General features: G+C 35.4%; 1 long non-coding RNA gene across 1 annotated transcript in view; it reads left to right on the top strand.

The window, feature by feature from the left end:
- The first annotated feature begins 4,565 nt into the window (after positions 1–4,565).
- Positions 4,566–21,724, top strand: part of LOC134513910 (uncharacterized) — a 76,829-nt gene continuing 59,670 nt past the window's right edge. The window contains exon 1 of the long non-coding RNA XR_010070536.1: positions 4,566–4,648. This is a non-coding gene — a long non-coding RNA (uncharacterized LOC134513910). The remainder of the gene's footprint in view (positions 4,649–21,724) is intronic.

Genomic DNA, 21,724 nt, shown 5'->3' with positions numbered 1-21,724 from the left:
GTAAGGTTTAAACAGCACTTCCAGTAAGTAACTGCAAGAAATAGATACCTCAGAATAAAGACATTAAGTGGTAGTGTTATTTCTTTTGATAGGATGACAATCACTTGATGTTTTCAGTAGTTCTCAGTTAAATCAGCTAAGAAAACTAGTTGTACTAGAGAAATTTGAAATGTATTCCGTTCCATATAAATATAAACCAGATGCATTTTCTAAGCAAAGATGAAACTCTCAAAGTGTTTGGGAGTTATTTAAAGGCAAATTTAAATATTGCAGGTTGCGGAGCCAATTGAGTCTTTTCTTTGAAACCCTAATGAAAATTCTTGTTGATAATAACACGAAAAAAGATTCTTCCATGGGACCAAAGCTGGAATAGATTTGGTATCAGCTAGTTCTTCTAGCCTAAGACTCTCACGTTTCCAAGATTGCCTTTTGGAAGCTATTCTAGGTAAAAAAGTGCTCATATATATAAAATTTATTTTCTCTTGGCACAGTAAATTTAACATCTGATAATCACCCATAGTGTAACAGGCATAAATTCAAACATGTTATTAGATTAAACGTTCTGATTATCACCTTGAAATGCATACACTTATCTTAGGTGCTGGTCTAACAAAGGGATGGAATCACACTCTGGTACACAGAGGATACAAACCACAAAAGACCAAGCCCATCAACTTCAGTTGCCCCTGGAAAGTTTGCTGAACTACCTGTATATTTTACACTTTCACGTGCTTCATGCTGAGATCTGGGAGGACCACTATATTCTGTATTAATGGTAGTTTCCAAAACAGGGGCCTTTAGATGTAACAATCAGTTTTTGAATAGGCATCTTGAATTTCTCTCTCAGTTTGGCAAACATGCTCAGCAGACCTACAGAAGTAAGCAAATGAAAAAATCCCCCAGTCTCTAAACCAAAAGCCATGAACTGGGAGGAAATACTTATCAGAACTGAGAAATTATCAGAGGCTAGAAGTACTTAATTTCTTAGATTCTTGTTGAATCATATAGGGTCATTTACAGTTAAAATGAACAAACTGCTAGAAGCTGTATCTTAGGCTTGGTTGGGTAAGAAAAAGAACCATTCTGTAGTTTCTAAATCCTTAGGCTGTGTTTTTAATTGGCTAAACCAACAATTTTTCCAGCCTCAGATCATTCAGTAAAATAAAGCACAATGAGTTTTATCATTATTTTAATTACATACAGAAAAAAAAGCATTGAAATATTAAAGAAAGTTAAGGCTTTATTGCAGCAGTTTTATAAGTTTCACCTGTAAGAGCTGGGGCAAGGATCTGGAGGTATGGCTGTGCACTGGCAGCGTCGTGAGTTCAGTGACAACCATACATGCCCATTGTTTTGCATCATTAGGACTGTACTGGGGGGGGGGGGGGGATGGATAAAAAAAGAAAAGAGAAAAAAGAAAATGCCCACTGAGAAATGTAGCCTTTAGACTCCAGTCATTTTTATTACTTCACTTTTTTTTTCCTTTTTTTCTTTATACAGCACCTAATTTAGGCCACAGACAAAAAGAAAATGTATCTTGAATATGCATCACGGGTTCCAAAAATGAAAAGAAATTGGATTTGGATAGCACTTACTCAATAGACAGATATGATACATGGTAAGAAGGTGCACTGTCTGCCCTGTGATAGATTAAACTACTTTGTAGGAAAATTACTGTGAGCCAGTCACCACCACCACCGTGGCTAAATCTTTAATAAAATTCTCTTCCATATTCAAGAGCGAGGTATGAAGTACACAATAAGCAGAGTGGAGTAGAGTGCCATTTATCAAACCACAGCTAGGTCTGTAATCTCCTGCTTTATCCTTTTTTAGTACTTTATTTGTCTTTATTGTTGCAAGGAAGCACATTTACCCAGGGCAGTGGGCTTTCAGTGCTGATAAACCTTTTGTTTTAAATTCTACCTGTGGGGTTTTTTTTCGTGTTCTTTCTTTTTTTTTCTTTCTTTTTTTTTTTTTTTTTGGATCAGATAACCATCCTGTCACTCTATGGGAGTAATTAGTTTGTGCTGTTTTGGTGGTCCCTTGCTTGTTACGTGTTCTTTCACCCTTCCCTGCCTGACCTGACCCTACCTCTCTTGTCTCTATGCTACAAAAAAGGATACCAAAGCCTCCAAGACATTTTAAAAAGAATACTTAAGCCTGTGTAGAAGACGGTCTGGGATGTATTGCATAATGCTTTTTTGAGGCTATTTGGCAAGATGGCAGTGTTGAACCATGTTGCAGTTGGCCCCTGGGTGGCACTACATGGCTAGACCTGGGACCAACAAAAGCATTTTTGGATAAAGGCAGAAAACATAATTGAAGCAGTTTTCTTTTTAAAAATTAAAGACAAGTCCTTAAGCTAAATTAGTTGATATTTGCTGAATTCAATATAGATATGCAATAATATTAAACTGTGTTCCTCTTACTGAATGAGATTCCAAAATGTTCTGTATATCTTGACTACCTGATAATATCTGGATCACTTTTGGCAACACGCTGATATTAAGTACAGATGCAGTGGAAGGGTCCTATGGGTAGAAGTATGTGACTAGAACTGCTTTGTGCTGCCTGAATATGCATACTACCAGTCTGTGCTGCAGCCCTGGGGGTGATTTTTTTAGTACTATTATAACCCTTTTTATTGTTTGAATAGCAGTTTTATGACAAAACATTTATATTCAGCCTGCCTTTGTACTTGACTGAAAGAGAGCAATCACTGAGAATGATAAGGCAACAATGGTAATGATAACTGCATTTATGGAGGCTTACAGAATTTAAACGGGCATGCAAAAATAGACTTACGATAGTGCTCTACCTGCATGTGAACTGGTTTGGGTATATTTCTTGCACCTGGCCCGTGTTTGCTTATTGATGGAGATGTTGCCTTTTCTCCCATTTTTCTCCCTTATGGCATTTCTTCTGTCTGAATCTTACGTGTGTGTACATCAGGTTTATCTTACCACAGAAAGATGCCATAGTAAGATGGAGGAACATCACCATTTTTCAAAATCCACATCCCTGAAATCATTGCTCAACTTAAATACCAAGTTTTCAGAGTTTGTGGTTATACGATCTTACAGCAGAATGGCCATTACCTGTCTTTTGAGGTCCTACCCCTCATGAAAAATAGGAATTCTTTCACTCTCCCTTGAGAAGAAGTGAAGAATAGTACTGGACATTGGAAAGTAATTCAAGAGTTTAAGAGCAGTCAGTCTATTGCCTGAATATTTTTAAGACAAATTAATTCTACTTTTGTCTTCCTTTGCTATAGTGTATTCTTCCCCTCGAGGTTTACACAAACGTATACACACATGCACACACACACATTTGTTTCTTCAAATTTATTGCTTATAGAAGGCGGCAAGAAAACAACGAGAAGGTTCACTGTGTTTTGGGGGGAGGCAGATAGTTCCTGGATCTCCAATTTTTCTGTGAGGGGAACAGAATTATGCCTAAATCTATTTCTGCTGTACATTTTAGTATGGATTATGAAGAAAGAAGGTGTATGCTACACATCATTCTAAAGATATTTTAGGGCTACATTCTGCCACATTGTTCACAGGCTGCGAAGTAGACTTACCAATGTTAGAGGCTTTCTTATTAAGGAAGGGGCTGTCCTTGTGGAGTTAAAATGACAGATTCAGCCTACATTTTTATATACTATTTTTCAATATTTTAAAGTAATTTTCTCAGCAAGCTGTTTTATATAAAAATCTCTGTGGACTGTCTCTTTTTTATAAGCCAAAACAAAAAGTGAATGACCATTTAAAAGATTTTCACATTTTGAGCCATACATCAAGATTTTATTAATCTTGAGAGCTAGTAACCTCAATATACCTCAATTTCTTTCATACTATAGTTTTCCTATTATATAATTTTACTTCTTTCTCCATTTGTATTTTAATTTTCTGTACTTACCAATACATTAGAAGTTGACATTATACAAAAGCTGGGTGGCAAAATTTGTGAAAACTAAGTGACTCTAGAAATGTAGGAAGACAAAAAAACCCCTAGTTGTTAAAATCAAGAGGCATGTTTTATTTTATTCATGTATCTTATTTTACTAATGCAAAAGCTCACTGACTACACTACATTTTTTAATGTATGTATATGATCATGACATGTTAACCTGTTCATGTGTTCCTGTCTGTGCTATTTAGGCTTTAAATATGTTTAAATTAATAATTCAAATTCTTTTTTGCAAATGAAATATAAGTAATGCAAACATTAACTTGCTTTGCCTAAGTTCTTACAGTATTTTACTGGAATGCTGTATTCAAAGATATGTCATTTTCTACTAAATGTCTTTCTGATTCTTTTGTGCAAATGATACCTTTTCCCCAGGCCCAGCTACTTAGTGGATATTATTGAACAAGTGTCTTTTATAGGATCTAAAAAAGTGCAGCATTATGTGAAAGAAATTTTAAAAAATGTGTATGGACTATTTAGGAATATGCTTAGTGAATATTAAGCAAACACCTGAAGTTCCTGTGCTGCTGCCTAGAACCAGCACTTCATTACCTATTACGTGCAGTGACTTTGAATTTTTTATTAGGTACTGGTCTCTTAGCCTGTAAGGCTTGTGCGTGATGTATATGAGAGCGATTTCCAGCAGAGCGAAGCTTATCACAGATCCACCTAAAAGGTAAGGATATTTTTTAATTTTTAGTTCACATGCAGAAGAGCTGCCTCCAGAACACCTGCACGCAGAGCAGGAAAGAAATTTGGTTTAAGGGTTGATTGTACATGTCTTACCCATATACAGTGAGTCCAGAAATAGGCATGATGAACTTCAGATAAACCCTGAATATGTAAATGGCAAGAATAACACCAGAATATTTACCCCCTAATTTTGTGCTACACTGCATTTTTAGTCCGTTTTTTTTCAAGTTGGTGAGGACAACGGAGAAAAGCTTAAATATACTTCTGATTTATTTAGTTTCTCCGAAATCTGTAGTATTGATATCCATGGTTTCGACAAGATAATTTCTAAAAGCAAAGTTGAACTGTGAATCTGGCAGGTAATGTATGCAAAAGAATGAATCATTGCTATTGGCATTCCTCGTATTTGCTAAGGAAAACAGTGTTAACAAGTGTTAATGAGTATTAAGAAAAAACAGAAAAGGAGGAGGAAAGGGTGAAGAACTGAGAAAGGCAACTAATAAGAATGAGAGAAGGAGAAAAGGCACAACAGTGAAGCTAGAGGTAGGGAAGAAATGCATTCATTACTTTTTCACTGAAAATGGCTTAAATGGGCTTTTGAGGGTGGGGGACCTTATCACATAGGTCATGAGTGATAAGTCCTAAGAATATTAGTTTGAGTAATTCAAATCAGGTAATTCGGGAGATAAATGTGCCTTTAGAAAGCATGGGCTACATACAGAATGTGGTGATCCGCTGATGGTTAAGGTAACGGAATTTGATAAAAGAATATAAGGGGTAAGAAATTTAGAAACCCAGAGTCAAAATGGACCTTCTTGGTCTCCGGGTTTCTCGTATTACCATCATAAACTTAGCAAACTCCATCTTAGAAGTTTTTGCTTTTTCTGGTAGAAATCTTTTCTTGGACTTTCTTTTAGAAACTTAATTACTTTTCCATTCTAATTTTTTCATTCCCAATTTATAAATACTTTTTCTGCCAAAACTTGCCTCTTGGTTGTTAACTGTCTTTCAGCCTTTCGGAACAACTTATTGCTGTTTCTTCTTTAGCCAATTCCATATCCACTTTTCAATTTCACTGCTAGCCTGTGAATTTTCAGCTTTAACTAACCTTTTCACATGTGGCGTTGTATGAAATACCTTGCTGAAATCCAGATAGATATTTTATCAAGCATATCAGTTCCCTTATTAAAAGAAAGTTATTGGTTTAGTCTGGCATGATCTTCCTGCCAGCAAGACATCTTAGTTTGTGTTGTATTTCAGCATTTTAGTTTATGTTGTATTCTAAAGCTGCAAATGTCTCCTTTTCCTGTTCATGTGGATAACAGAGCTGTTACTGATAGTGTAATGAAATCATTGCTCTTGCAAAGGGAAAGCCTTGTCAGCCACACTTTCTGAACAGTGAATTTGGGTCATGCCGTTTAGGAAGAGGTTTCCTTGAAAGCAGTCTATTTCTGATAATGGGCCTTAATCCATTCCCCAATCAGACTGAGCATGCATATCATGACAAATCTTTCCTCCATTAAAATTGTTTACTATCCTAAAAATGAATTAGCTGAATCAATATACTGCTCCTGACGTTTCCCTGAGGAGACAGGAGCAGCTGCTTGAGTAGCAAGTTCTGCCTGAACAGTCAGACACCTCACTTGACGTAAGCAACGAGGCCACCACTGGTGTCACCAGGGAGAAAGAAACAGTCCCTTGTAGGGAACTGGGAGGAAGTTACTCATGGTTTTGCTGAGGTAAAACCAAAAATCAGATAGGGCTATCAGAACTGGCAAAGCTGCACAATCCTGAAAATGTGTAATAGTAACAATAACACAAACCCCAAGAAAGCAAGATGAGAAAGAAGACAGTTAGTGTTTCCTATGTGTCATGCTCCTCTAACTACTGGAACTTCTTGAACATCTGTGTAGAGACTTATCTTCAATGAATTCATTAGTTTAATTTGTCTTCAAGGATAGTTTCTGTAAAATTTCTTATTATTTTACTTCTTATGCTGTATAGATATCCAGGTGTGTAATGCTTAAGATATTCAATAATGAGCGTATTCTCTAGTTTCGACTGTTTTCTTCAAAAGGACAGCAGTGCTTCAGAGAATAGGAAAAACAAGGGCAAAAAGCCAAATATAAATAAGCTGAAAGATTTGAGCTGGATGCTTTCAAAAGGTTTAGTGTGCACAAATTGTCAAACATAAAGTTTCTACAGAGGTGGTAAATATACTGACTTTCCAAGGTTTTTTTCTAAATTGAAATGCAAAAAAAGGAGAAATAATGCCATGGAACAAGTATTTTTGAAATTGAAATATGTTACTGATAGCTCTTTTCAGGATTATTATTTTTCTTCTTTTTCTATGAAAATTAATAGCTTTTTAAAGACAGTCAGTATTAACATACTGAGCTGTACAATTAAAATTTATTCTCAACCTCAGAAGAGCTGGTGGTAGGACTTGATTTGGAATTCTCCATCAAAATTGTTTTTCAATAGAAATAATTCATGCTTTGAAATCGGAAGCAGTATAGAAGAGTCAACAGTAGAAGATCCCTAATTTAGTTTGAAAAATGAATTATTGACATTTTTGAAACTAAATAATTGAAAATTTTAAAAGTAAAACTTTTTTGAAGTGTACTTTAAAAAGCTTTTGCTAATAGTTATTAGTCAATTCCTACTAAAAATTGCAAAATCAATATAAAAGCATTTGAAATGTTCTAGTATTACTGAATATAGGTATATGAATTTTTCATAGTTTATTGAGTAGATCAAGTCAGTTTTTTTCTGATCATTTTGATAAGATGGTATTTGAAACCTAAAATTACTTTTTGCCTGTGTCTGCCCATAAAATGTTTCGTAGTGATGTTTGGTTGATGTACACTATCAGCTGATCTTTGAACACATCTCCTTAATCACAGTGTTTATTAGTGTTTACATCAACCTTTAATTCAGCAGAAAGAGCTGAAGTTATTTCTGTTTGTGTGGCAGGAGTACATACTTGTAGCCAAGCTGCAGATTTGTATGTTGTATATTTGTATGTGACTGAAGCTGGTTATGAAAATCCTGGTTGTTGGACTTCTGATAATTGTCTTTATCAGCAAATAATATAATTGTCAGTATATGACACTGACTTCTTCTTCTGCATTTTTTTTTCAATAGCAAATTGAGGGTGCAGTTAAATATCAAGGCTATATTACTTTCATCGATAGTCAGCGGTGCTGTGGTGAGCGTGTTTAGCATCATACTTTTATAACAACTGGGTCTTTTCCTAAAATCTCTTTCTTTGTTCAGCATAACTTTAATATGTCGGGCATGTCTCCTTTCATCACAGCAGGGGACACTGTGTATTTGCGGGATAAACTAGTTCCATATTAGCAATGTGAAATCTGTTTGAACTTGTTTGCATATGTATGCCAGTTGATAGAGCCTTTTGAGGTGGTAAGTGTTGAGGAATTGTGTCAGCAATAGTATTTTTTTTTCCTCAATAGTTAATTCATATCCTGTAAATATGCCGTTCTCATTACACCTAAATGCTATTTTTATTGTCTATGAATATAGGATATGTTGATAATAGCACATCAATAAACACATCTAGAAATTAATGGCTGTTATTAATGAGTGAAATGCAAACGCCGTAACTCACAGTTTGCTACTTTAAAGAGACTCTCCCAAGGTCACTGTGTTGAAAGCTTTTTGGGTTGTTTTGAATATGTGCGTATAAGAGTTTATTCAGGGAGTTGGAGCTGTAAAAGAACTTAGATTATGTGAGTCTCTGTGTTGCATACTCGAAGTTTAATACGTAGAAAACTTGGGTGGGAATCTCTATCACAGCGGGTCAGGCTGTAAGGCTCCCTCTGCAATGCACGGTAAGGGAGCTTGTGCGCTCCAGCAAAGACACATCAGGGAACTGCTTAGTCTGGGAATCTCAGTCAGGTTTAGGTATCGAACCCCTTAGCCTCGATTTATCTGGTGTAGCTTTGGACACGTGCGGAAGCAGAACACTAGGCAGCTTGGGAATATTAGTGGTAAAATCTCATGTGTTTATGTATGTCTTTTTATGCCTTCGATTTACATACCAGTATTCAATCTAAGTCCCACTTCAGATGCCTCGCTCGGTTTGTAAACCTTAGTCTTTCCTTTCTATTTTATCTAAATATGCCTGCTGATATAAATTATCGCTTTAAATTTCTTTTTTACTTAGCATAAAAAGATCTTGACTACTTTACTTATGAATGGTCCACTGCGCACATTAGAGGTGATAGAGATGAGAGTGGATGTCTGTTTTGTCTGTTTTGTTATTTAGGTAGAAAAGTATATTTTATTATTTGATTTGTAATCCTGCCTAAAGAAAGCTACACCACATTCTGTTCCACTACAAACTCCTCTTGATTTCATGGCATCTTTAAGGTTCGTCTTATTCTTAACTATTAAAAAAAGAATAAATAATTGATCTCAGACTCATTTTTTTCTGCGAAGGACGGGAGTCCTTCAGAACCTACTCTGTTCTGTGCTAAAGACCAGCAAAGAAATAATTCACCTAGGAAGATTTTTTTTTTTTCACAAACCTGCCAGCAAGCTTTTCCTTTACTATAGGGCTCACATTTAAACTATTTTCAGTGTTGGCTTTTGGCAAACAATGTATCTTTCTACGATGGAAAGAAACAGCTCAGTAACACAGAATACTAATTTCTATGTCTTTCACATTCACGTCTGGGAAGAGATGTAATTTATAGAAGAAAATTACAAATCACATTATGAACTGCTTAAGATTTCAGGGAAAGAAACAACTTCTGAAAGAAAACATGAAAAAAGAGTATAGGAACGAATATTTTTCTCAGAAACTTAGACATGAAATTTCCTTTCTTGAAATGGACATATAAAAATACATATGCAAATACCTATATCTCATAGAAAAGGTTTTAAAATGGAATGACTATTTCCATCATGAAAACAGAAGGAAGTTTGTTAGGAAGGTCAAAAGATGACGTGAAAATTTCCCATCTGAGCTATTTGAAGGAAAGTCTGCCCTCTTGAAACTGTGACTGCATCCAAACTGTTATTAACCTAAATACAAATTCACTTACACATTTGCATCGTAAAGCATGTGATTTAATCACATTAATAAAGTATGTTGGTGTGGAATTCTGAGGAAACTGATATGAACTGGTCTTTCTTATAGCATGACTATATTGCCATCACGGAGCTTTGAAGTGGCTGTGCCTGAGCTTTCTGAAGTATAGTTGGGATATGCTTCATTTGAAGCGGAAGGTTCATAGCATGGGAAAAAATATTCAAGAGATCAATTATTACTCCTGACTCACAGTGTGTTCAAGCCGTCTTTATTGCTTGTCATTGAGACAATAATTTGATTTGACAGGCAGATTGGATGTTATTAAAATTAAAGGATTTCAGTTGCCTTACTGCACATGTGAGGCGTTGTCACAAAGATCTGCTTCATGAAGGGGACCACGAAGACTGTCGCTGGTTTGGTCTGCAGGTAAAGCAGTTGGAAAATTGCCCAGTTTTGTAATCGGTCGGTGAATTAATTGCATACAGTTGCCCATGGTGAGCATTTGTTTACTAATGGAATGCATCTCTCCCGTTATTAAAGGTGATGCAGTGCACCTTTTTCAGGGAAAACAGGAATTAGCAGTTTAGAGGGTTCTGTCGTGTTACTGGTGTTACTGCTCTTTTTATTATCTAGTACGAACCTTGCACTACCATTTGGACCCCATTTTACTGGATACCGTATATTCATATATACAGCAATAAGCCTATATAAAATGATGAAAATAAAAGAGGAAAAGATTGAAAACCGGGTAGATATAGGAGAGTAGAAAAGGCAAATCATGTACAATTGCAGCATGCTTTCAGGTAAAGTTTATAAGCTTTTTATGAATGACTAAAGCAGAGGAATACCTTATTTGGGGTTCACTAGAAATGTTGCTGGGAAAAGGTGTCTTAATTATTATTTCCACTTTGTAAAGAAAAAAAGGCACGTAGTTATCCATTCATGAGCACGTATAGAATTATCCAGTTTAGTGATCCTTAAATGTACTTGTTATTCCTTTTTCATTAAGTTGTAACTGGTGAAATTGGTACAAATATATAAGCTCTTTTTATATGGAAGTGTGGCACTTCTATGTAACTCCTTTGAGTTTAGGCATATTTAATGGGTTTTTTCCAACCCTTTGGTGAACGACCTTTTACTTCTGCCAAAATAAATCGGTGAGGGGCAGCACACTCCACTAAAAGCTGGTGTTCTGGGCATTTTACACCAGTCCAATTTTAAAGTACCTATTTTCAGACATTTAAGAGCGACAGTTTAGAAAATGTCTGATGCTTGAAAGTCCTTCCATAAAGATCCACTGTCAGTTGGTAAACTCTTTAGGTCTCTTACACTGCTCCTTTGAATTTTTAGAAATATATGTAGTAGTAAAAGGCACACATTAGTAGGATTTTGTAATATTTTTTTTCCTATCAAAGAACATGTTTCTATTGTGCTCTAATGCTAACACTTAACATGGTTTTTTTTTTTAAAGGAGAGCAAATGTTAGTAAATGTACAGGTAAACCTACCAATTAATTAAGTCTACATGTAATTAAGTAAATGTAAATTGCCATATGCTCAGTACATTTCATAACCCTGAAGATAATAATTACCATATTCGTCTCATAATGGCCTTACTTTCAAAACAGGTGGGATATTCTCCATCTCTTTGTTTTTCCTTAGTTACAGTTTTTGGACAAATAGTAAATGCAGTTACAAAATATAACTGAGAGCAGAACTGTTTGTTCAAGTTTACAAATGCACACTTAAAAAATTCTAAGTTCCTGTCCTGGCAGGTAAGGATAAATAAAGAACCGATTTTCAGTCCATCACATGAAGCCTACAAATTTGAAGGTGAGGCAATTAAAAAAAAAAAGTTCCCTCACCTTCAAAATTGCACTCACATGAAATTTTACAAAAGGAAGAAGGAAAGTAATTAATAAATCAACACTGAAACGTCACTTTCTGGAAGATGCCATTTCTCTCTTATTCCATCAGACAATCCTGCAATGTTTGAAGGGCAAATATATAAAAATGTGGAGTTGCGTGAAAAAATAGAATTTAAGAAGGAGAGTGAAATGAAATTTTTTAGAATCTAGTCATAAAAGATGACTCATCAGACTGTGCATCTCAAAACACTTTCATCTTTGTCTTTGACATGCCGTTAGTCATTCTATGATTTTCCTCAGACTCTTCGTGGTTATTAAATACTGAAATACTGTAAAATATAGTGCAAACTATACATGCATATTGATATTATTTTGTAATCCATATTATATTCTTAAATGTCTTTACTTACAATGAATTTTACTCATTATGTTTAATAACTGATTCATATCTGTGTTGTCCAGCATTCTCTATGATTCTGATGGATGGAAGTAAATGATTCACCTAGTCATCAACATTTCAGCTGCGCTTTCTCAATGGCTTCTTTTACACTGTCTGTATCAGTGTTACACAGCAACTTAAGGCTACCCTAGTTAAAGATTTTTCCATCTGTGGTCATGTGTCATACAATACCACCAGTAGCTACCCTCTCTGAGAAGTGAAAATACAAATGCATAAAGTACTATCAAATAAGAAAGGGTTTTCCAAACTGCATGCCGCCGGTGATACAGAAGCCATTTCCAAATAGTAGGAAACCTTTCACAGACCTGCTTCTGCCAATTGTAATTACTATGGTTCTCATCAATACAATTGATGGTACCAAGTAATTAGATTTTCTGAAAATCTGATCGAAGAAGAGTTCTGTATGGATATACAGTATGTATTTAGGACTATGAATATTCAGCTGGAGGAAGAACTCTGTTCATTTGAATTAGAAGGAGACAGGAGGGAGACTGAGATGGTGATCTGGTTGTTTTGTAGTTTAGCTTGTGAAGTGAAATGAAATAAAGAAGAGCAGTTAAAAGGAATCTATTTGGGCAATTATTAATATTTTCATAGAAGTTCAGTCTGTAGAGTAACTCCTTTATAAAATCTGCTTAGAAGAACCCTTTGGAATACATTCTACAAGCATTTTGAAAGAAGATGGGTTACCCATGTAGAAGACTCACAAACACCTTTCATTCTTAATCTTTACCTTCACCTTTCCTGATTCCTTTGACCTACTGTTTCCCCAGTTTTTTGATGACAGTTTCTACCAGTGCTGGTAATAAAAAAAAGAAACACACCAGAAACCTGAATGTCAACAAGAAGATCCGCAGAGGAATGCAATCAGAAATGATGTTGCAAATCAAGCCTAGAATCAGACCATCAAAAATTCAAAAATTTTCAGCTATTTGCAATTATGGTGGTAATTGCTATTTTAAAATGTTTTCCTTCGTCCAAAGAAACTCCATGTTGTTAGCTGAAATTCTAGGTATTTTAAATCAGAGAAAATCTTTTTGCAGCTGATGAATACTAAATATTATAGGCAATCAAAACAACATATTATCTACATATTTTAGCTGATTAAAAAAAAAAGTAGCTTTTGGAACTTCTTTAAAAAATCATTTTACTGTGTAGTACTAGCTAATTACAGCATATTTTTTCACAGACCAAAACATTAGCATTATCTATTTTAAAGCAAAAGGTGGTGAATTTTAAAATTCTCTTAAGGTAATGGCATCTGAGGTCTTTGTTATGTTGTTTTAGTCCATGTAATTATTCCTTTTCTTTGTGTTGTGAATCAGCATTTGCAGTGAAGTTTTGATTAATACATGTAACAACATATAATAAAATTAAGGTTTCCTTAAAAATACTGTAATTTAAAGATTGATGTGTCAACATTACATAATATGAGGCCATTAAATAAAAGTAGATGACTGAAAGTTATATATAAAATGTAGGAAAATGCTATTAAATAATAATGTAAGAATAATTTTGGTTCAAGAGCAATTATTATAAAGGACAATTAAATTATGAGATCTTGCTTAAGACTTTTTCTTGTACTAAATTATATCTTGAATATAAGAAACTGCATTTGTTTTTATTCTATGATAGTAATAATAAACTATGATCTTGTTTCCTTTGTTCAGAGGATGTTTGGAAGGATGGTTTCCATAAAGAAAGGGAAAATTCTACCTCAGGTTCATTATTGAAACTTTCTAATTAGAATTTTTCTAGTAAATATTCCATGATTTTTAATGACGTAAAAATTCATAGGCATTCTGCAAGGTGTTTTCTTTTAGCAACATTTAATTAGTTATTAGCTTGATGTCTGAAGAACAGATATTAGCAAATGGTTTACCTTAAGGATCTCTTATAAAGTTGTATGACGTAAAATTGGTCTATATGACCAATACCTGGCAAATTTACAGGATTCAGTTTTGAACAAACGTTTAGGAAAAGTTCAAGTGAATGTTTTTCTAACAGTTGTTTTATAAGCACTATGTCTAGGTAAAACAAATGCAAAGGATTGGGAGGGAAGGGATGACACAGCACTGATACAACTGCAGTAGGATCAATGAAGCTGGCAGAGCACTGGGTGGAATTTTTTAAAGTTAGAGGCAAATTTTTAGTGGAGGATCCTGACTTACAGACCTCATTTACAAACCAGTCAGGATGATCAACTGTATTAAAGTACTCTGAATTGTTTGTTTGGTTTGGTTTGGTTTGGTTTGGTTTGGTTTGGTTTGGTTTGGTTTTTTGCCTGGGCTTGCAACTTGCAATAAGAGTGGAATGGGAAAGTGTCTGGATGTTTAGGAGAAAGGGAAGCCTTTAAACACCAAAATAACTGCAACTAACTGTTGGTATAAAATGGAGGCTTTGATTAATCTGTTAGATATCTAATTTTGTACTCACTGATTCATACCATTGAGGCCAAGAACTTCATAAATATTTAGCTTCTTTAGTAAGCTTGTGTGACAGTTTGAGGCAAAATGAAGCCAATAACCTTAAAAAGAGAGCAAAAAGGCTACACAGGTTGAAACCACTCAGTGTTGTTTAATCTTCAGTACTAAATTATTAAATCCTTCAAGGAAGAGAAATCTCATACTATTGAAAAAGTATTTGGGGAAATGACTTGTCAACACTAGAGTAAATCTAAGTTTGAAAATATTTTAATCAGGGCATGAATGTTGGGGCTTTTGTACAAATAAGCTACTCCTGTGAATCATTGCATAGGGCCACTTCATATCTATTTATAAGGTGCAGGACACAGGAAAGTTAGGGAGGAAAAAATCTCTCATGCCATTTTGAGTTTTAAGTATGTGTTACTTTTCTGAGTTCACAAGCAGCTTACTTTTTTAATAATTAAAATGTGTGCTAGAAAAAAAACCATATTTGGATCACATTTATAATATGGCTACATATTTAAAAAGAGACCACTCGTGCGTCATTTTATGCATTAGAAATACAGCTATTTGAGCAGAGGTCTTTGTTTTGTAGTAACTATAAACATGAACTTTATTATGAAACGGATACCACTGAGGTTTTTCCCTCTTACAAGATGTCTCTAAATCTGATATGACACAATACTGTATGAATGAAAAAGCAGTCATGATTTCAGATACAAAAAGCCTGAAGTAAATCTGTAGTATTGCAACGATACTCGGGAAAGGCACCAGTCATTTTATTCTGTAGAATTCCTGAGCCAGCTGCTAGATGAATCACTTCTGACAGTAACTCACTTTTTGACCTATGTGGCAGGGAGAATGTCGCAGCAGTAGGAGAGGTTCTGTGATAATTGGAAAGTGAAGGGGACTTGGTGGTGCAGTAGGTTAGTGCATTAGCCTTTCCCCTCTGGAGACCTCGGTTCATATTCTGCCTTAGGGTCGCTAGTGAAAATTCATGCTTTGGTGTCCTACTTCTGTTTGTACATATGACAAAAAAGACCCATATTTGGAAAAAAATGTTGTCTTTCTTCACTATAAAACACTGTATTGGCAAGGATCTTAGGGCCAGTGTACATTGGCAGAGAGCTTAAACAGCCTTTTTTCCTGTAATATGTGTCTTATCAAATCCACTTTCCCCAAAAGAGCATCAATACATTACTAAAAGGGAAAAAAAGAAGAACTTCTCAGCTGATATGCATGAAAATAATGCAAATAATGAATGAAAGTCATCCATAATACAAAAGCTATACCCATTTTCATGTGGAATTAACTCCTGCTAATCTCTCTTGCACTGAAGTTTTATTTCTCTTAAAGTGTTTTCCTTGAACCTCCTTCTGCCTAAGATTTTTAAGTGCCAGAGAACTGCTGTTTCATATGCAGTGGAGTGGAGCAGCGATGACATCCAGTGATTAATTAGTTCAAAAAGTACACATTCCCTAAAGGTATCCCGGGAGCCACTTTCCAGGCCTGTTTAAAAGAAACATATTGCTTGCATTTACAGGTGGTAGTAAGCTGAATATAGATTGGTTATCAATGATGTACTGTCTTTTATTATATCTGTAGTGCTTACTCTTATTTGTCTTGTAACAAGGGTAGTGCAACTAATTGTGCTTAATGATCCAATGCAAAGAGCCTGAATTTTGTCTTATCAACTCCTCCTATGTTTATTGTTTCATCTCCTTCAAAATAAGCAACTTCCAAGTTGCATTAGGGATTTGTGGCAATGTGTGAACACCTTAACTTTCAAATCCCCACAAAAATGTTAGCTCTGTTTACAACTGTGAGAGAGCTTCCCTCTTTAAACATGAATTAAATATTCAGGATGGGTCCAGCCTGAGAACCTTGGTGACTAAAGCAGTCTGTTCAAGGATGGAAAAGGCATCAGGGAAGTAAGATCCACAATTTTATACTCTTCTTTTAGGCAACAGGCAATCATAATTGTGGCTCCATCTCTGGAGCAGATGACAAGAATTATCAGCTAACCACAGTATCCAGTCTCTATCCCTTTTTGACAATCGTTTCCCTCGAACTTGAGGGAAGCATGGAATAGAGATTAAAACTACTTTCTCTTTTTTTTTCCTTCAATAATAACAAAAAAGATAGAAGGGAGTAAACAGAGAAGAAGCAAAGGATTAAAGGATAAAGACAGGACAGAGGAAGCTTGAACAGAAAGCAGCTGAGAAGAACAGACCTGTCATTTGACTGATAAATCATTCTCTTAATCAACTGTGCCAGCCAAAGAAGGCCTGAGCAAGCAGCTGCAAATGCAGAAGCTTTAACTGATTGTTTTGTTTCCACTCCTCCAACACGTACCTAATAATTTAAGTTTATACTTTAATTGTGCTAGTTTCTAATAGGGTGATAGGAGCCTTGGTTTCAGACTTTTCTTTGCCTGAAAAAAACTTCATAGAATTGTGAAAACCTTTAAGCAGCTTCTATACTACATAAGAGTTTAAATGCACTCAATTTCTTCAAGTAGTTAGATTTCTTCACTGGTTAGTTTTTGTTGTCGCTGTTTTGTTTGGGGTTTTTTTTCCATAAAACACCATGGAGTTGATCTGAAGCCCTGAATAAGAAGCAGAAGCAAGACAGGATTTAACTGTGACTTTTCTGTACATTGTGATGTTCACATAAGGGACTAAGGTAAGATAGGCTTCTCTTGGTGCACACACATCTTGTCAGATCAGCTAGGTCACTCCCATTCACCCTTCACTCGCACCTCTCACCTCTAATTGCAGACCGACATCGGGAATGCCTTTGGGACGTCAGTCTCATACCCTCTAAAGGTTGATGATAACAGTTTCACAGCCTGTGAGGAGGAAGAGTACCCAGGAAGGTCCTTTTGCTTCCCTGTTTCCACGCAAAGGTGAGACTGAACTAGAAATGGGAGTTGAGGACGAAATAAAAATGGAGAAGGGTGAGACCTAGGTTGAGATCAAAGTGAAAATGGAAAGTTGTAACAGGGTTTTGGTAAATAAACCCCTCAAAGCTGCAATAGTCTTCAAACTGCTTAAGCAAGTTGGTCCAAAACATTACTTTTCATTTTTTATTTTTCTTGTATGTCTGATCTCTTAAACCAAAAGCGTTAGGAAAAATTCTTTTCATAAATAAAACTGCATTATATACAGCACATTTTCCATCATCTGCTCACTTATGCTATGCCCCATTACAAGTGAGGTTCTAAAAAAAGTGAAAGATACATAGTTTGAAGAAGCTTTGTTAAAGTTATAGAAAGAGGAACGGTACTAAATTCTTATTCTGGAAACCTACGTGAACCTCCTGATGAACTTTGTAGGACTGTTTGTTAGTTTTGCTTAGCCCTCTTTTCTCAGAATCCAGATAGTATTTTTTATGCATTTAAGTCTTTAATGTTCAACAGTGTTTCTCACTAATAATTGGCTATGCATCCTGAGACAATTGAAATTTGTCTCTATTCATTACTACGTTATCATAACTGTATAGGATTTAAGCATGCATTGTAAGTCTCATTTTTAGAGGTTCTTTTAGCTTTTGTTTTTAATTATGGAAAATAAAAGGTAAAGGTAACGCAGCAATTGCAATGACTGTTCAGATTTCTAGCTGCCAACGGAAGTGTGTGTACTTCTGGGTTTGATTTTGAGTTGAGAAAACAATCTGACAACTTATTTTTACACCACTTTAGTAGTGGTGTGGATTTTTTTTTTAAGTTTCAGTGTTGTTAGGTATGATGCATAGAAACAGGGTGAGAAAGTGATTTCATGCTCTATTTCTCCAGATGAAGTTTTGTGCTTTGCTGACAAACACTGACATATAAGCCCAAATTGCAACTTCCCAGGTCTAACAATGGTAAATAAAAAAAATTGTTCACAGATGTCGTAGATAGACTTTTATAGGCCACACAAAACTTTCGAAACGCTTGGAAAAGATTAGCCTTTCTTGATTTTGGACTCCTAAGGTGATGATTGGTTTCATGCTTTTTAAACAAGTTGTTGCTACCATAGTTTTTAATTACATTGAAACAAAGCAAAAGTTAAAAAAAAAGAAAAATCGGTGACCATGTTGGGGATTTCTTTTGGGTTGGAATTTTCTTGATTGTCTAAAATCAAATAAGCTTACAGTGCTTGGCAGGATATAAGAGGATGAAGTTATCTAATCCATTAATATAAGGAAGCGTCAATACCTTTACCTTTGAAATCTCAGGAGTAACTCTTTCTTCTCTATTACTTAACACAGAATTTTACCACATAACTATTTTTTTGGTTTGGTTTTGTACAGCGAGATTCAATGATCAGGAGGTTATGAAATAAGGAAATTGTATATGTTACTACTTTATTATCTCAGAGTTCTGCCTCGCAAGGTGGATGTTCATCCTGGGGTGATTCTTTTCATCTCTTGCTCCCACCTGTCCGTTTTGTCTGTCTCTGTCCAGTCTCTGCTCCAGACATGGGAAAACTGCTTATAGAACAGATGCTCAGCTATTTCTGTTTACAGAACAATTGTATGGGTTTATCTTAATATCCGAGGCTTTATTTAAACCGTGGAGGTTCTCCAGGTGTTTCATGAATGTTGCTGTCCTTCCTGCCTTGGGGACAGAGCAGATAAGAATGGAAACCTCTGCAGCCAGCCATCCTCTCATTAATCTTTAGTTTATTGTAGTTGGACTCTTTAATGGGTTGATACTTTTTCTACATGTACTTTAGGACAACACAGTTTCACTTGAAGTAAAACAAAGAAACAAATGCTGCATATTTTTACTGAGAAAAGACATCTTAAACAAAATGTTTCATCCATCTCTACTCAAAGTCATTTATGGCTGTGATTCTTGTTCCTGATGCATAATCTCAATAGAGATTGTCACCTAATAATATAGTAGAGCATTGTATTAACATGGCTGCATGTTATCTGGCCAGATATATAATTTGAGCTATTTCTAGTGTTTTATATTTATCTTTAAGATGTTTCCTAAGGTAGCTGTCTGAAGATGGAATTTGATTCCACTTAAAAACTGAGTACTGGGTCTTGTATATTTAAGCCACGACTTTGGGGTATGAGAAAAAAATGGTAGAGAATCAGGAAAATGAACAAAGTTATCAATTAGATAACACCAGCACAAAGTGTTTAATAATGCGATAACATTTATCAAAAAGTTTATGATGTACCTGCCTACATTCCTAATCAGAAGCTCTGGGATAACAGCCATAATCACAGGTTTATGATAAAGTATCTGAGGCTTCAGATGTTCAGTCCAACAAGCCCTAATATCATAATAGTGTATAAGTAGGTTTACTGAATAGTCATAAATGTAATTATGGTACTCTGACATAAACTTGTTTCAGAGGCAAAATTGTGTCAATTAAGAGTAATGGAATACTGCTAGATGAAGTAAAATTATGGCACTATCTGTTCATTACATAAAACAACATACTGCAAATAAGAATATTAAAACTTAGAATGCAAATAATAGTTTTATATTCCCCTCTTCAGTCTCAGTTCTTAGTTGCTGGGAATTTAGAAATGGAGTAGCTGTGGGTTGGTAAGTAAGGGTCCATGGCTTTGAGTTGACTTTTTCGTCCTACACCCTTGAAAGACTTTGTGGCAAAATGTTCCCAGTCGTAACTCTACATGACATTAGGGTTGTAGACAGATTATGTGACTGCAGCCAGGTGCTGTATACCTGACAGATTTCCAGAGGTACAGAAAAAGTGTTAAAGATGTCTCAGTTTTGTGAAGTCCATATCAGGAAAAAATCTGGCTACCTCTGCAGGTATTTCTCTGTTTTGCTTCAAACAAAAGTTGAAGCTTCAATCTTTTGTGTATTTAGAGCTTTTTAAAGGAATGATTCCTTCAAGATGACAACAAGTCCTGAAAGGATGAAAGCTTAAGAAAATACATAACATACTGAAATATGCACACATATTGTACCTCATCTTGCCTAGTTCTCCATGAAATGTCAAAAGAACCTCCTACTGTGAGATGTCTGTGAGCTCTGCAAGACTGATTAAATTTCTATATAATATCAATCGTTGCATCCTGTGAACCATAAATTATAAAATTTGTGTTCTATTTTATCACTCCATAAAAAGGCTTAAAACTTTTTTCTTATCAGATACAAAGAATAAACTGTGACTCTCATTTTATTTGTGGCAATTTTATGCACATACAGAAACAGAGTGTAAATGTGGTGTATATTCTTATATATGTGTGTGAAAGAAATAGATTAAGAAAGCATTTGCTACAATAATATAAATAATATTATGATTTATTTCTCAATTTCGTAGCGTCCCAAAATAAGGGAACAAAATTACATGTCCAAAGCCTAATATGTAAAGGTCCCTTGAGAGCAGAAGAGAGAATATTCAGGCTGTAAGAAGATGCAGTTTCCTCCCTTACATTTTTAACTGGTGGAATAGCAAAATATAATCAGGAGATTGGTGTTAGAGAAGATTTGCTTTGTGACAGAAACTAGTGTTAAAAGGGCTTGTGGTCATTTCTCACACCACTTCAAGATGTGTGGTTTCTGTACAGAATCTCAACTTACACATTTAAATCGCATTCAATGTTTTTGACCTTTTGGCACCACACACCAAGAGGCTAATGTGAGGAATCTGTTCCTCTTGAATTGCTGACTGTAGTTTAAGTCCATTGTTCGGAGAATTTCAGGATTATGAATTTCAAACTACGACAAACGTAATAAAAATGTCTTTATTCTCATTCTCATCTCTGTCTCACACTCTCTCACTCTCTCTCACAGGGTTTTGTGCTGCGGCTCATCACCATTGCGTCTGAGTGCCTTCCAAATAAAATAAATAACAGTAGCAAAGCCTCTAGTGAACATCATGGGGAACATCAACATTGAGAGGCAGGGCTTATAAATCTGCATGCGACACTGTATGAACGTGCTTAGATTGCTTCCAGACTGGAGCTGGCTTACATCCAGCTTCTTGAGTAAAGTGTACGTGAGCGACTTCAGGTCTATGTTCACTGTAGGGACTTGCTTTAGGGTTGGTGCTTCTCTCAGGGCCGGGGTAGAGTGGGAGAAAGGTTGAGAGAGGAGGGTGTGTTTGTGTGACAGCTTTCGGTAGCTTGTGATAATTGCGCACAAATTTTTTATTCAGATTGTAAGTCTCACAGTTATGAATACACCTGTGATTTCTTATGTTGTTCCTTAATAGAAATAAGCATAATTTTTATAACTTTTCTTAATGAAAAAATAGCAGTGGGTTTAT

The sequence above is a fragment of the Chroicocephalus ridibundus genome, chromosome 3 (genome assembly GCF_963924245.1).
Source record: "Chroicocephalus ridibundus chromosome 3, bChrRid1.1, whole genome shotgun sequence".
NCBI lineage: Eukaryota > Metazoa > Chordata > Aves > Charadriiformes > Laridae > Chroicocephalus > Chroicocephalus ridibundus.
The sequence above is the reverse complement of the archived record's forward strand: the minus strand, read 5'-3'. Positions and strand labels throughout refer to the sequence as shown.